Genomic DNA, 15,243 nt, shown 5'->3' with positions numbered 1-15,243 from the left:
TTAGGAAGTGGTTATGCTATTTGTTGGAGCCGTCTGTACAATTTGAGTTTTGCAAAAAGCACCCTCACAAGTCACCAGTGGCGGATCTAGGATTTTAATCGTGGGGGTACGAACAAAAACGATATAGTTCATTAACATGGATATAAGATAATTAGATCACTAAATGGTGATAAAATAGTTGTGAATGTAAAGTATTAAGGTTGTTGTATGAGCTGAATAGACTAGCAAGTATATATAATAATATATTATACATGTATATGTTATTAAAGGGTATATATACCAGATGTTTTTCAAACAATTTTGGGGGGACAGCTGTACCCCCATGTTACTGCTCTACATCCGCCCCTGCAAGTCACAAGCGATAGACAGGCCAAGGCGAAGCAATAACGATGGCTCGTGCTCCCACACGTAATTGCTAGATGAAGAAGCATTGTACGAGAGCGTCTTCTCAAGTCAATACGCACGGACCCTACTACGTGCGGGATGGATGTTGCGCCAAAATCCATCCTCATCCAGCCATCTCGGTGTTGTTGTCGTCGTTACAGTTATTAGAACCCTAGGCTACTTGGCTCAGACCTCCGATCGATGGGTGAAGGGGGAGGAGGAAGGATGTAGGTGTGGATCTCGTCGAGCATGAGCAACACAACCATTCGTCTATTCTCTATAAGCAACGGTTCTTTCTGGCCATACTACCAATACTAGCACTCTGCTCAATCGTCTCGCGGCGTCTACAGGTTCTTTGTCGCTGGCACGGATGACACGCCAGAGGCGGTGAAGGTGGACTCGTGGCCTAGGCCGAGTCATCAGGGTCAGTCTCTATTCCCACTAGCTTTGCTGAGTCCAACCGGAGCCAGAGCACGAGGCGGCTAGGATGCCACTGACAGTGTTGAGAAAGCAGGGTTAAACAAGCTAAGGGTCTATTTAGATTTGAGGGCTAATTGCTAGCTAGCTAAAAATTAACCTAAATTAGCTCTGGTGCAACCAAACAGGAGGGCTAGATAGACTAATTCTTTTAGACAAGTCTTGAACTAGTGATTAGCCAACTAGCTAACCAACCTGGCTAATTTAGGCAATTTGTTAGCTCAATCAGCAACTACACATGTGTATCAAACATACGCTAAGTATCGCATCCACCCTGGCTCTAAACTATTTTCACATTTTGATGAATCATTGTTGAATTTATCTGACTAATTACAGTACTAGTTCTTGTTTTACATTTTTTCCTTTCTTTGTCTCCTGATAGACGATGCGTGATTAGACGATTGGTCCAGTCACAAGTCACTAATAACAAACTGACCAAACTGCATTCATAACCCACATACCTTGATCATCATTCAATTTATTATTGACGATCTTCCTCCATTCTTTACACAAACTCAGCTACTTTAATGTGTATCTATCTATGCAAAAAGGTACATACCTTTGAGTCCAGTGGCCCAATTAAGAACTGACCTGTCACAAGTGAAATTGGCAAGCAAAATACTGAGACAGACTTCCTTTAGATAGACACAATTGTGACATGCCAAACCTTTTCTAGCCTAGACCGCCTTCTTTTATGCTAGACATAATTCCAGGTGCGGAACAACCCCCATAACTTAAAAAAAAAATTGTGACATACCAGACAGCCGATTCCTGTTGTTTAAAAAGAAACTAAATGCCTGATCATTGTCCTTTACTATTGTTTGAAATAATATCAAAAAGTTTGTGCAGCATTATAATTGAGAACCTTGAAATCTGATGCATGCTCTTTTCTATGTATTGGTGTTTAGTACTCTATTTCTTTTCCTTACTGAAAATCTACCTTCTATTCTGTGTTTCAGGGAAGCAACCGAAGGAAGGCACAAGAGTGATGTTTGTATGAGCAACCAAATTTGAGTTTGGTGAGTCCTTGTCGTTAAGGCCTGGTTCGTTTGGGGTGGATTGAGGGCATCAATTAATCCAGCTGAGCACTACTACTATAAATAGACTTGTTATTTCAGCTGGAACTATTCCAGCCACCTATTCCCAAGTAAACGAACGGCCCCTAAGGTGTACAGTCTTTGACATGTCCATCATTTTAACTTCCTCTTTGTAATTATAGTAAAAATATGGTCTGATATTACTTTGTATCAGAATTGCAAACAGGAAGTTGGCATTGTGTTTTCTCCCTGAACTTATAGGGTGTGTTTGGTTTGTTGCCCCAGTTAGCCTGGATAGCCCAAAGTAGCCAGGCCAGCTCAAACCTAGCCTCAGGTAGCTAAGATAGGCTGTTTGGTTGTTAGGCTCACCCTGGCCTGGTTTATATGTTGAAGTGTTTGGTTTGATGTAATTCTCCTTGGCTAGCCTAGTGTAGCTCACTTATAGGTGTTTGGTTGCTACTGATCTTGTTGGGTGGCTTCACCAAAAGACTGAATAGGTAGCCTTACCCCTTCCCTTTCTTCTCTCTAATAAAAAGGACGCCAGACCCCTCCCACTCGCCCCTTCCCTATCGCTTACCTCCCGACGCCTCCCACTCGCCCCTTCGCCTCCTCTCGCTCAGATCCGCCGAGCGCTCCGTCCTCCGCCATCGTCTCTGAAGGGTCGAGATGGCGGACTAGAGGGGGGGTGAATAGTCCTTTCTAAAACTTAACGCGCCGGCTAACCGAAACAAATGCGGAATTAAAACTATCGGTCTAGCCAAGACTACACCCCTCTATCTAAGTTCTCTAGCACCTTGTAAAAGATCCTAAACAAGCAAACAAGGTGCTACCTTAGCAAGAGCTCACCTAATCAATTCTAGGAGCAAGGTCACACAAACCTATGCAACTAGTACTTTGCAAACCGGAGAGCTCCTACACAACTAGTAAGCAAAAGCACAAAGCTCCTAAGCTCACTAGCGAGCTCAATAACAAGGCAACTAATGCCAAATTAGAGAGCGCAACTTACTTAGCTACACAAACTAAGCAATGTGACTAACAAGGTTACACAAACCAAATTAGTCACGCAAGGGGAACTACTTCTAGCCACACAAGCAAGAAGGTAACTAGCAAGCTACACAAGCTAACTAATTACAAGAGCAACTACACAAGTACAAATATATGAATGTAAATACAAGCTTGTGTTAGGGTCTTGCAAACCAACGGGAAGAACAAAGTTGACACGATGATTTTCTCCCGAGGTTCACTTGGTTGCCACCAAGCTACGTCCCCGTTGAGACAAGCTCCAAGGTTGCCGCCGGTCCTCTTGCTAGTGGTGACCCGCAAGTCACACTCTCCCACGTGGAGTGCTTACCACAAGCTCTAGCACTTGACCCGGCCGGACCACTTGTCGCTCTTCACGTCTCGCTCAACTAGAGTTGCTCTTCGCGATCCCCGCGGGGTGAGCACCGTACCCCTCACAATCTCTTCTCCGGAGCACCGCACAATCTCCTTGCGTGCTTCAACGGAGTCACAAGCCACCAAGCCGTCTAGGAGGTGGCAACCTCCAAGAGTAACAAGCACCACCGGCTTGCAACACGAACACCTAGTGCCACTCGATGCAATCTCTCAATGCAACGCACTAGAATCGCTCACTCACACAATCGGATGATCACTATCAAGCATATGTGAGTTAGAGGCTTTACTAGCGCTCCCCATGCATGGACACTAAGTCCCAAGGGTGCTCAGCACCAGCCAAGGCCGGCCACCACTTCTATTTATAGCCCTAAGGGCTAAACTAGCCGTTGCCCCTTCACTGGGCAAAAGTCGTGAGCACCGGACTCACTATAGGTAGCACCAGACGCTGGAACAGTGCGTCCTGTGCTCCAAAAACAGCCACGTGTCACTAGCCGTTTGAACTTGACCGTTGCCGCCAACGGCTAGCACACGCACCCGCGTCTGAAAAGTAGCACCGGACGCTCTGCTGCTTCACACCGGACGCTCCCTGTGCACACCGGATTCACACGCAGAGAGCAACGCAAACTTGCAGCAGCACCGGACTCTCAGCGTCCTGTGACACCGGACTGTCCTGTGCGCACCGGACTCTCAGCGTCCTGTGCCACCGGACTCTGGAACAGTGCGTCCTGTGCCTGCAGTTCAACTTGTTAGGTTGCTAACTTTTAGCTCCGAACTCCGAATTCGATGATCTTGGACATTTTGGAAAGCTTACTTAGAGTACTATCCAATATATATGAATACTCAATCCAAATCAAAATGGATCAAAGCAGTATTCCAATCTAAAAGCCATCCTAATGTCCGGAGAACACCGAAAGACTTCTCTCTCTTCTCCAAGTTGAACAAAAACAACTTCAACACCTTTTCCTTTGCAAATGTGCCAACACCACCAAGTGTACACCACCATGTGCAAGTGTGTTAGCATTTTCACAAATATTTTCCCAAAGGAGTTAGCCTCTCAACTTGCCACGCCACTCGATCCTAACACATATGCAAAGTTAGATCGCTCAAGTGGCACTAGATGACCGATATGCAAACAAGTTTGCCCCTCTTGATAGTACGACCATCTATCCTAAATCCGGTCATAAACTTCTCTACACACCTATGACCGGTGAAATGGAAATGCCCTAGGTTATACCTTTGCCTTGCGCATTCCATTCCATCTCCTCCAATGTTGATGCAACACATGCACCAACCAATCACCAAATGATATGATCCACTTCATATCATCACGTGACCGTATTGGTTCATCGATCTTGACCTCACTTGCTCTTCACCGTTGCCTCGGTCCATCGGCGCCAAGTCTTGCTCAAGCTTCACCGTCACACGCGGTCCCTCGCTTCAAAGCCTCCAACTTGCCCTTCACTCTTGCAACCGGTCCATCGAGCCAAGCCTCATCTTGATCTTCTCCACCTTGGTCACATGACTCCATGTCATGTCTCATATGCAATGAGCTCCTCCATCACCACATAATCACCTGTGGACTAATCTCCTGTGTATCTCACATAAACACTATTAGTCCACCTAAGTTGTCACTCAATTACCAAAACCAAACAAGGACCTTTCAATCTCCCCCTTTTTGGTAATTGATGACAACTCTACAAAGATATGGAAATTAAGCTTTTTCAAGCTAGCACTTTACACATGTGTAAATTGCTAACTTGATTTGGATTTTATGCTACTTATCCAACATTTAAGCTCTATGTTAAGATTTGGATAAGCACCATAAAACCCAACTAAGTGCTAAGGTGTATAGAATAAACCTTTGTAGCTCGATACCAAATCGATATCATTTGAAGTATTCGATGTACACCATCCTTAGCATCATGAGTAGCTAGACAACAAAAACACTAGAAACCCCGTGAGATCAACAATAAAAGCAAGGGTCTAGTCTTTACTTGAAGAACATAAGTCTAGCTACCAACCTATGCATGCTAGTTATCATATCATCAATCAAGTTCTATAACTAGCATACACCACACAAGCATGCATATTGAATTTAAAACTTATGCAATGCAAGCAAGCACATGAGTATGCACATATCAAATGCAAACAATCAATGTTCATGAGCTTGCTCCCCCTACTTGTGTGCTTCACTTGTCCAAGACTTTTGATCCAACTCTTTTCCTTAATGTTGCTCCCTTGTCCATGTCCATCTTTGATATTTCCCCTTTTAAACATATCTTTTGTTGTCCAACTTATCCCATGATCATATCTTTGTTCCAACTTCTCCCCCTTTGTCATCAATTTCCATAAAAGGTATGTGATACCAATTAAATCACTTGATACCAATTGTAAAAATGTGAATCTCATTGTGACAAAGGATTGCATTGGGATAGATGGTTGAGGCTTGAATCTTGCATTTTTTATGGACATCACCATGTGTTGGAATGACATTACTTGAATTGCTCTTGAGATACCACATAGGATCTTTGACCTTGATACCATTTGGTGGGGCACTCCCCCTATGTCATAGCATGGGTCATTCACTTGTCAATCTTGTTGGTGAGGGAACATGCTTCGCTTGATGATCACTTAAAGTTGAGGATCACTTGTGGAACCACCTTCTTGTATGATAGATACCATATGTATAAATGTGATATCACTTGAAATATCTTGTCCGATACCATATGGGATTCTTCTACCAATTAAGGTCTTCTAGTATGGAACCACTTGTTTGCTTTCTTGAACATTTGCTATCAACATGAGTACCATTTATTGGATACCAATTAAAGAAACATTTGAATTTATATATCCATTTGCATTGTTGTCTTGTTCTTGTACTCTAATCTTCATGAGCTTCTAATTGTTGACTTGAACTAGGTTGATTTGCCTAAGCTTCCAAGTCCGGTTTGAACCAATGACAAGCTTCTTCACACCTCTCATTAAGGGTTATCTTGCCAATGTTGTACTTGTCACTTGTTAACAATCCAAAATAGATCAAGTACTTGGGTTCACTAGCTCATGAATAAACTCATACACATACCACTAGATCAACTAATCATTCAAGCAATAGTGGTAGGTTATGAATTTAAAACTTTTCATTTGTCATGCATGATCCTATTAAGCATGTACTATATGCACTAACCGGATACTAGTAAGGGATGAAATGATCATGCACATTACAATGATACCTTTGCTATGTTGGAGAAGAGGATAGTCACATAGATTCCAATTCATTTCTCCAAATAGCAATGTGAAGTCGAACTATAAGCTTGGTGAAGACCAATCATGAATGCCAATTGATAGATCAAATCTTCACCCATATGAATTTAGAACCACTTTATGATCAAGTGCACTATCTTGTTGTGGTTGTCTTGCTTCTTCTTTTGACCATTGCTTGCATGAGAGAACTAATAAGAATACCACTTGAACATCATGACTAGCTCTCTTTTGGGTGTTGCTTGCTCTCTTGATCAATCCTTTTGATTGCTTCAACTAAGCATCTCAAATGTCCTTTAGATCACCACTTCCATGTTAGCCTTCCAAGCACCACACTTGGTTTACCCACTCCTCGGGCGGCACGCCCCTCTCATAGAGAGAAGTGACCTCTCTCCAAAGAACCATTCTTGATACTTACTTGAATTACTTTGATTGATTGATTCAAGTGACGGACTTAAAGTGATGAGTAACCATGAATCCTTCTTTAAGTCCTTTTCTTTCTACTTGTTTAAGTCCTTTTCTTTCTACTAAATGATTTCCAATCGTTACTAGAACTTAAACTTCATCTTGATTTTGATCTTGATCTTCAATTTGAGTACTAAATGTGTACACCAAGTACATTTCACAACCAAATGCCCTTGTACTCATTACTTGTCATGCTTATAGATCAATTCAAAACCAAACTTAGGTGCCTCAAACACTTGTAAACATGTTTCCAACTTGAGGACCTTTTAATTGAAGTGACTCTAGATCAATCCAATAGTTGTCACTTTTCTGGCAGATTCTGTACTCTTTTAAAGAAATATCCATAATGTACAGATCCAAATACCACGAAATTTGGTGGAGATGTGACTCACTAAGTCATCTAGCAGCTGTAAAAATTTGAGATTTATTTGACTTCTAGATTGCTACCAGATTTCAATTCTTCCACCACTGCTACATGCTGAAAACTGCTGCACTATAGCTGATAAGATCTACTCCAAAACCGAAGTATCCCTTATCCAATTCTCAGGAAATTTCTACAGAATCTTCTCTGATAATTGTTCAGCATGCATACCAAATTTCAAGCCATTCCAAATATATTTGATCACTCAAACTCAGACTTGATCTCAGCTAGCTCAGATTCTCAATGTTGGACAGATTTCAAGCAATTGAGCTATACTTGTTCAATTTGAACCAAACTTGAAATCAACTTGATTGAATGCATTCACAAGACATATATCCATTCAATCCACTTAATAAATGTTATCTTATGAACTTATCCAACCCAAATCAATCCAAACTTGATTACTAAGCATTTAATCCATTCAAACATCTTATAGTAAGCAACATTGCATATATATCCAATTCAATCAACTCATATGCACCCAAAAGAATGTGATCAACAAAGATATACCTTGGTTAGCTTATGATCATCTAATTTGCAAGCTTCAACTCATGTATTTGCAAGCCATTAAATAATTCAATAAATCACCACAACTTGAATATGACACTTGTATGTTGTAGCACACTTGGACTTCACTATCTTGTCATGGCATTGGGATGAGATAAGCACTAAGCTTCAATACTTGACTCAATCATATGAATAATATAAATCAATTGAATCAAGCCTCCAATGCCAATGGTACCTACAAACAATCATCCACTTTTTGATGGTACCCAAACTAGTTTGGGTCCTCTCAAGTTAGGTGCAACATACTTAGGCATAGCCTTAGTATGAGTAGCGGGATGTTTTGCAATAGCAACCATAGAGGTACCATTACCATCCTTTCTAAGCATAGTATTATCATTAATTGAAATAGGCTTAGAATTATTACCTAGGGGACATGAATAAGCCATGTGTCCCCTTTCCCGGCATAAGTAGCAATTTCTTTTGGATTGAGCCTTTTCTTCCTTGCTCATGTGTTGCTTCTCATTGCCTTGCCTCTTGAGAGTTGCTTGAGCCTTCTTGTCAAGCTTGGTAGGACACTTCGAGGCAAAGTGTCCATCATTCTTGCACTCAAAGCATTTGATGTGGGAGAGGTCTTTTGATGATCTTGATTGTCTACCTCCCCTTCTTGTCTTCTTTTTCATCATCCCCATGTCACCACCATCTTCATGGCTGATCTTGACTTGAGCTTGGGGCTTCTTTTCTTGCTCAACTTGTGGCTTTTGTTGAGGCTTCGTTTGATGCTTCACCAATTGCTTGGTTGGGCACATTGAGGTGAGATGACCCCAAGTGCGACACTTGAAGCACTTAACATGCTTTAACCTCTCTTCTTCCTTCATCTTCTTGAGCTTCTCTTTGTTTGGGCAACCATTTGCAAGATGTCCCACTTCATGGCACCGGTAGCACATGAAATGAGAGAGCTTTTCTTTCTCTTGCTTTCTTTTGCCCTTTGTCATCTTCTTCTTGAAGCCAAGGCCACACTTGTCACCATAGATTCTTTGAGTCTTTAATATATGCTCAAAGGTGACTTTTGAGTAGTAGCACCTCTCTAACTTGTTGCTCAAATTCTTCACTTCATTTTTGAGCTCATTGTTCTCCTTCAAAAGGTTAGTCTCACAAGACAAAGAAGTAGAACAAGCATTTGTATGTGAAGAACATGGCATAAACAATAAATCATCACAAGAGGTGGATACATGCTTCTTGCCTACATCACAAGGGTTAGTAACAATATGTGATTGATCATTTGACCCAAATGATGAGCTCTCACAAGTTTTAATTTCTTCATTAGAAAACTTCTTAGTGAGAAAAGCATGATCTTTTACCAAGTTATCATGAGTAACACAAAGTTCCTCATGAACCAATTTTAGCTCCTCATGTGAACAAGTAGTAACATAAAGTAGATGCTTTTGTTGTTCACATGTGGTCTTTAGAAATGAGTTTTCATTTTTCAGTTTACTTGTTTTAGCCATCTCATTTCTTAAAGCTTTGGTGAGTCTACATACAAGCTCAAAATTTGGATCATCACAATCAACAATCACACCTCCAATAGATACCTTGTCGTCGCCGTGAGACATGGAGGAATGTGATGAAGTGGATGAGCTTGTAGAAGCATCACTGTCATAGCCATCATCTTCATCTTCACTTGACCATGAGGTGGAGCAATCCTCCACAACCACCTTGTTGCGGTCATGCTCAACATCCTCATGTATCTCCACCTTTGGTTCCTCCTTTTTGAACTTGCCATCATCCCATGTGGAGGAATCACCGAAGGTGTGTTTGATAGACTCCCACATTTCATATGCGGTTCCTTTGGAGTTTATCCTATCAAACAACTCAAAACTCAAAGATTTCATTAGATAACAATAAGCTTCACGATCAAGTTCAAAGATAACCTTTTGAGCTTTGGTGAGATTCTTATGGTCCAAGTTGTGTGTGAGACCATTAGTGACAATCCACCAAAATTTAGGTCCCTTTGCACGAAAATGATCAAGCATGTGATTTTTCCAAAGTGCAAAGTTTGTACCATCAAAAATGTGTGTCTCACAATCATCTATCCCACTAGACGCCATCCTCTCGAGTCGGTGAAGACCACAAATGAGAGACCTAGCTTTGATACCACTTGAAGGGTCGAGATGGCGGACTAGAGGGGGGGTGAATAGTCCTTTCTAAAACTTAACGCGCCGGCTAACCGAAACAAATGCGGAATTAAAACTATCGGTCTAGCCAAGACTACACCCCTCTATCTAAGTTCTCTAGCACCTTGTAAAAGATCCTAAACAAGCAAACAAGGTGCTACCTTAGCAAGATCTCACCTAATCAATTCTAGGAGCAAGGTCACACAAACCTATGCAACTAGTACTTTGCAAACCGGGGAGCTCCTACACAACTAGTAAGCAAAAGCACAAAGCTCCTAAGCTCACTAGCGAGCTCAATAACAAGGCAACTAATGCCAAATTAGAGAGCGCAACTTACTTAGCTACACAAACTAAGCAATGTGACTAACAAGGTTACACAAACCAAATTAGTCACGCAAGGGGAACTACTTCTAGCCACACAAGCAAGAAGGTAACTAGCAAGCTACACAAGCTAACTAATTACAAGAGCAACTACACAAGTACAAATATATGAATGTAAATACAAGCTTGTGTTAGGGTCTTGCAAACCAACGGGAAGAACAAAGTTGACACGATGATTTTCTCCCGAGGTTCACTTGGTTGCCACCAAGCTACGTCCCCGTTGAGACAAGCTCCAAGGTTGCCGCCGGTCCTCTTGCTAGTGGTGACCCGCAAGTCACACTCTCCCACGTGGAGTGCTTACCACAAGCTCTAGCACTTGACCCGGCCGGACCACTTGTCGCTCTTCACGTCTCGCTCAACTAGAGTTGCTCTTCGCGATCCCCGCGGGGTGAGCACCGTACCCCTCACAATCTCTTCTCCGGAGCACCGCACAATCTCCTTGCGTGCTTCGACGAAGTCACAAGCCACCAAGCCGTCTAGGAGGTGGCAACCTCCAAGAGTAACAAGCACCACCGGCTTGCAACACGAACACCTAGTGCCACTCGATGCAATCTCTCAATGCAACGCACTAGAATCGCTCACTCACACAATCGGATGACCACTATCAAGCATATGTGAGTTAGAGGCTTTACTAGCACTCCCCATGCATGGACACTAAGTCCCAAGGGTGCTCAGCACCAGCCAAGGCCGGCCACCACTTCTATTTATAGCTCTAAGGGCTAAACTAGCCGTTGCCCCTTCACTGGGCAAAAGTCGTGAGCACCGGACTCACTATAGGTAGCACCGGACGCTGGAACAGTGCGTCCTGTGCTCCAAAAACAGCCACGTGTCACTAGCCGTTTGAACTTGACCGTTGCCGCCAACAGCTAGCACACGCACCCGCGTCTGAAAAGTAGCACCGGACGCTCTGCTGCTTCACACCGGACGCTCCCTGTGCGCACCGGACTCACACGCAGAGAGCAACGCAAACTTGCAGCAGCACCAGACTCTCAGCGTCCTGTGACACCGGACTGTCCTGTGCGCACCGGACTCTCAGCGTCCTGTGCCACTGGACTCTGGAACAGTGCGTCCTGTGCCTGCAGTTCAACTTGTTAGGTTGCTAACTTTTAGCTCCGAACTCCGAATTCGATGATCTTGGACATTTTGGAAAGCTTACTTAGAGTACTATCCAATATATATGAATACTCAATCCAAATCAAAATGGATCAAAGCAGTATTCCAATCTAAAAGCCATCCTAATGTCCGGAGAACACCGAAAGACTTCTCTCTCTTCTCCAAGTTGAACAAAAACAACTTCAACACCTTTTCCTTTGCAAATGTGCCAACACCACCAAGTGTACACCACCATGTGCAAGTGTGTTAGCATTTTCACAAATATTTTCCCAAAGGAGTTAGCCTCTCAACTTGCCACGCCACTCGATCCTAACACGTATGCAAAGTTAGATCGCTCAAGTGGCACTAGATGACCGATATGCAAACAAGTTTGCCCCTCTTGATAGTACGGCCATCTATCCTAAATCCGGTCATAAACTTCTCTACACACCTATGACCGGTGAAATGGAAATGCCCTAGGTTATACCTTTGCCTTGCGCATTCCATTCCATCTCCTCCAATGTTGATGCAACACATGCACCAACCAATCACCAAATGATATGATCCACTTCATATCATCACGTGACCGTATTGGTTCATCGATCTTGACCTCACTTGCTCTTCACCGTTGCCTCGGTCCATCGGCGCCAAGTCTTGCTCAAGCTTCACCGTCACACGCGGTCCCTCGCTTCAAAGCCTCCAACTTGCCCTTCACTCTTGCAACCGGTCCATCTAGCCAAGCCTCATCTTGATCTTCTCCACCTTGGTCACATGACTCCATGTCATGTCTCATATGCAATGAGCTCCTCCATCACCACATAATCACCTGTGGACTAATCTCCTGTGTATCTCACATAAACAATATTAGTCCACCTAAGTTGTCACTCAATTACCAAAAACCAAACAAGGACCTTTCAGTCTCCACCCACGCTCGACGATGAGCGACTACCAGCCCGCCGCGGATGCCGAGATCCGCTGTGGCCTACTCCGGTGCTAGGGGGGTCTGGTTGCGAGTGCTTCTCGCATTCCGCGACCAAACTCCGCGCCTCGGCAACTCCGTCCGGCAGCGATTCCGTACGCAGTCACTCCGAGCCCATCGGTGACTCGTCCGACAACGGCGACTCCGACCATAACGCTTCTTCCGAGGTAGGCCGCATCAACATCGCTCCCAATCCCTCTATCTGTTAGGGTTTTAGGTTTAGGAACCGAAGAAATTGTTCCCCTTTTCATGGGATTGAGCGATTGATTAGAGTTGTACTTTACTCCGCTTCCGATTCGGGATGTATTGTGCAAAACCATAACCTACGAACCCTCAATTTCAAGATTTTGATACTGGTTGTTTGCTCTGTGTTGTTTGTTCGAGGCCGAATCGTAGGAGGAGAGCGACTCAGTCGTTCCCGATGCTTATCTGGAAAGGGATTGGTCCAGCCCCAGTGATTTTCATCTTCCAAAGTGCGCCTTTGGTCTGAATGCTATTGTGAAGAGAGCCTAGGGAGGCAAGAGCACAGGCAGGCGCTTCTTCGGTTGCCTGGTGCAGGTGATTCTACAACACATCCATGTTTCTTTTTTTGTGTATTTAACCCTCAAAGATCTAATCAAAGCATGTTATTTGTAGGACAACATTGAGCGTTGCCAGTTTGTGGAGTCGATCGATGCCCCCTGGCCACAATGCCTGCAGCATTCCCTCAAGGAGCTTTGGAAAGAACTCAAGACCACCAGGCGTTGTGAGGCAAGGGTGTTGATATTTGGGAACGCAATAAGGAATTGATCCGCAAGCGCACGGATATCGGTGAGCACTTCACCCGGGATGTTATCCAGAGTATCGTATTTATATTTTTACCACTAGGAGAAAAGAGTGCATCTGACTAACCTGGTCTATTACTACTAACCTTTAGGCTACAAAGAATGTTTCTCGATGTGAGCGATGTATAGAGAAGACTACAACCGTAATCTCGTTCTAACCTTGGTAAGGATGATCTACTGTTCTGTTGGGGAGGCTCACGGAATCTAGACACCACAGAGGATGTTTAACCCGCACCTATAAACCCTATCGATCCTACTAACGGGATATGGGCTGCAAAGGTAACTCGGAAATGTCACGTTCCTCGCTACTACCACGGTCCAGCTAGTCAGGGGATATCTATGAGTATCCTAGCCCAAACACCATGTCTACGCTAGAGATGATTACTCTAAACTCTACGCGAAGAGATCAAAGTAAACTCATAAACCAAAGAACAATAAAACAAGAACTTACTAGTATTTAGAAGTCGAAATACTGAAGAATCCTAGGAGCAAGCCTCGGGTTAGGAGAACTTGATCCCGCAGGTACAACCTCAGAGTAGACACCGACAGGCCGGGCTTCCTCCAATCTACACCTCCACTCTATCTCTCTCAATCTAGTAGATCTAGTCTACTCTCACATTGGATGCTAAGCCCTAAGTCTATGTAGAGGAAAGGTTATCCTTCGAGGGCACCTCTCAACTCTATGATGAACTTGTTCTCCTCCAGGGGCCAGGGGGTCTGCTTATATAGTCCCCTCATGTGAACATGGGCCGTCGGATCAAACCGACATTGATTGAACGATTATTCTTGATCCTTTAGGTCCGTAGAGCGTGATCCGCGAAGTTGAACGTGATTGGGCACAACACCTGGGCGGGCGCCCTAGGGGGGAGTGCGGGCGCCCTGCCCCCGGGTCCGATCACCTTCCCGTTCGTTCCTGTGGCTTCTGGAGTCTTCTAGATGGTAGAAAATTGCGCGGTGCATTAATATCTCTATGTAATCCCGACATGTGGGCCTTTCTTCCTTATTTCCTGATAACCCCCTGCAGAAACAGATAAACAACAAAACTTATGGAATTCTGTCAGATCAAACCCTAATTCTAGGTGTTGTTTGCATATTGGTCCTTTCTCTTGTTTATTTGATAATTAAAATTGATACTTAAGAACCATCAATAAAGGGCAAATGAGGAGTTGATCGAGGCGATCTGCCTCAACTACGTCGTGAACAATGCCAAGGTCGAGCTAGAGTAGGAGGTCAACCGCACCAAGCGCATGGCCGAGATGATGTGTTCACGCTATAAGATGAAGGCTATTAGCATTGCAGTCGAAGCGGGAAAGCTCAAGTATCTGGTGTACTGTTTGCCGGCAGTGATCATTGTCTTGGCGCTGGCCTTGTTCAGGAAGAACTGATGCTCAGGTAGCTAGGATTTGCAGGACATTTTGCTGATGTAGGATCGTAGGAATGTTGATCCACTTAGGACTCAGCTGTTAGTACAACTTGTAGTCTAGGTCTTTTGGTTTAGGCTAAGTTAGCTTCAGACATAGCAGACGGTGCTAATATGGTAGTATATCCTACTGGTGTTGGGACTTTGAACACCAAACTCTAGAACTTTGGAGAAACCATTTTCAGTGCTACTGAAAATGGTTCACCGGCCATGTCGTTAGATGGCACCTTTTGATGGAACCCATGTCAGTTCAACTGAATGCCGTTGTAAAAATCTATGAAATGGTGTTTGTTCTATGAAATGGTTTTGTTTGAGAGAACCGAATGGTGTTTGCACTCATAATCTTATTTGAATTACAAACTCAATAACACTGTCTTCATGAGGAAATGTACTATTAATGGAATAGGCTTCCAAGATTACAGCTGATCATGT

Source organism: Sorghum bicolor, chromosome 9 (genome assembly GCF_000003195.3).
Source record: "Sorghum bicolor cultivar BTx623 chromosome 9, Sorghum_bicolor_NCBIv3, whole genome shotgun sequence".
Classification (NCBI taxonomy): domain Eukaryota; kingdom Viridiplantae; phylum Streptophyta; class Magnoliopsida; order Poales; family Poaceae; genus Sorghum; species Sorghum bicolor.
This window is presented reverse-complemented; position numbering follows the sequence as displayed.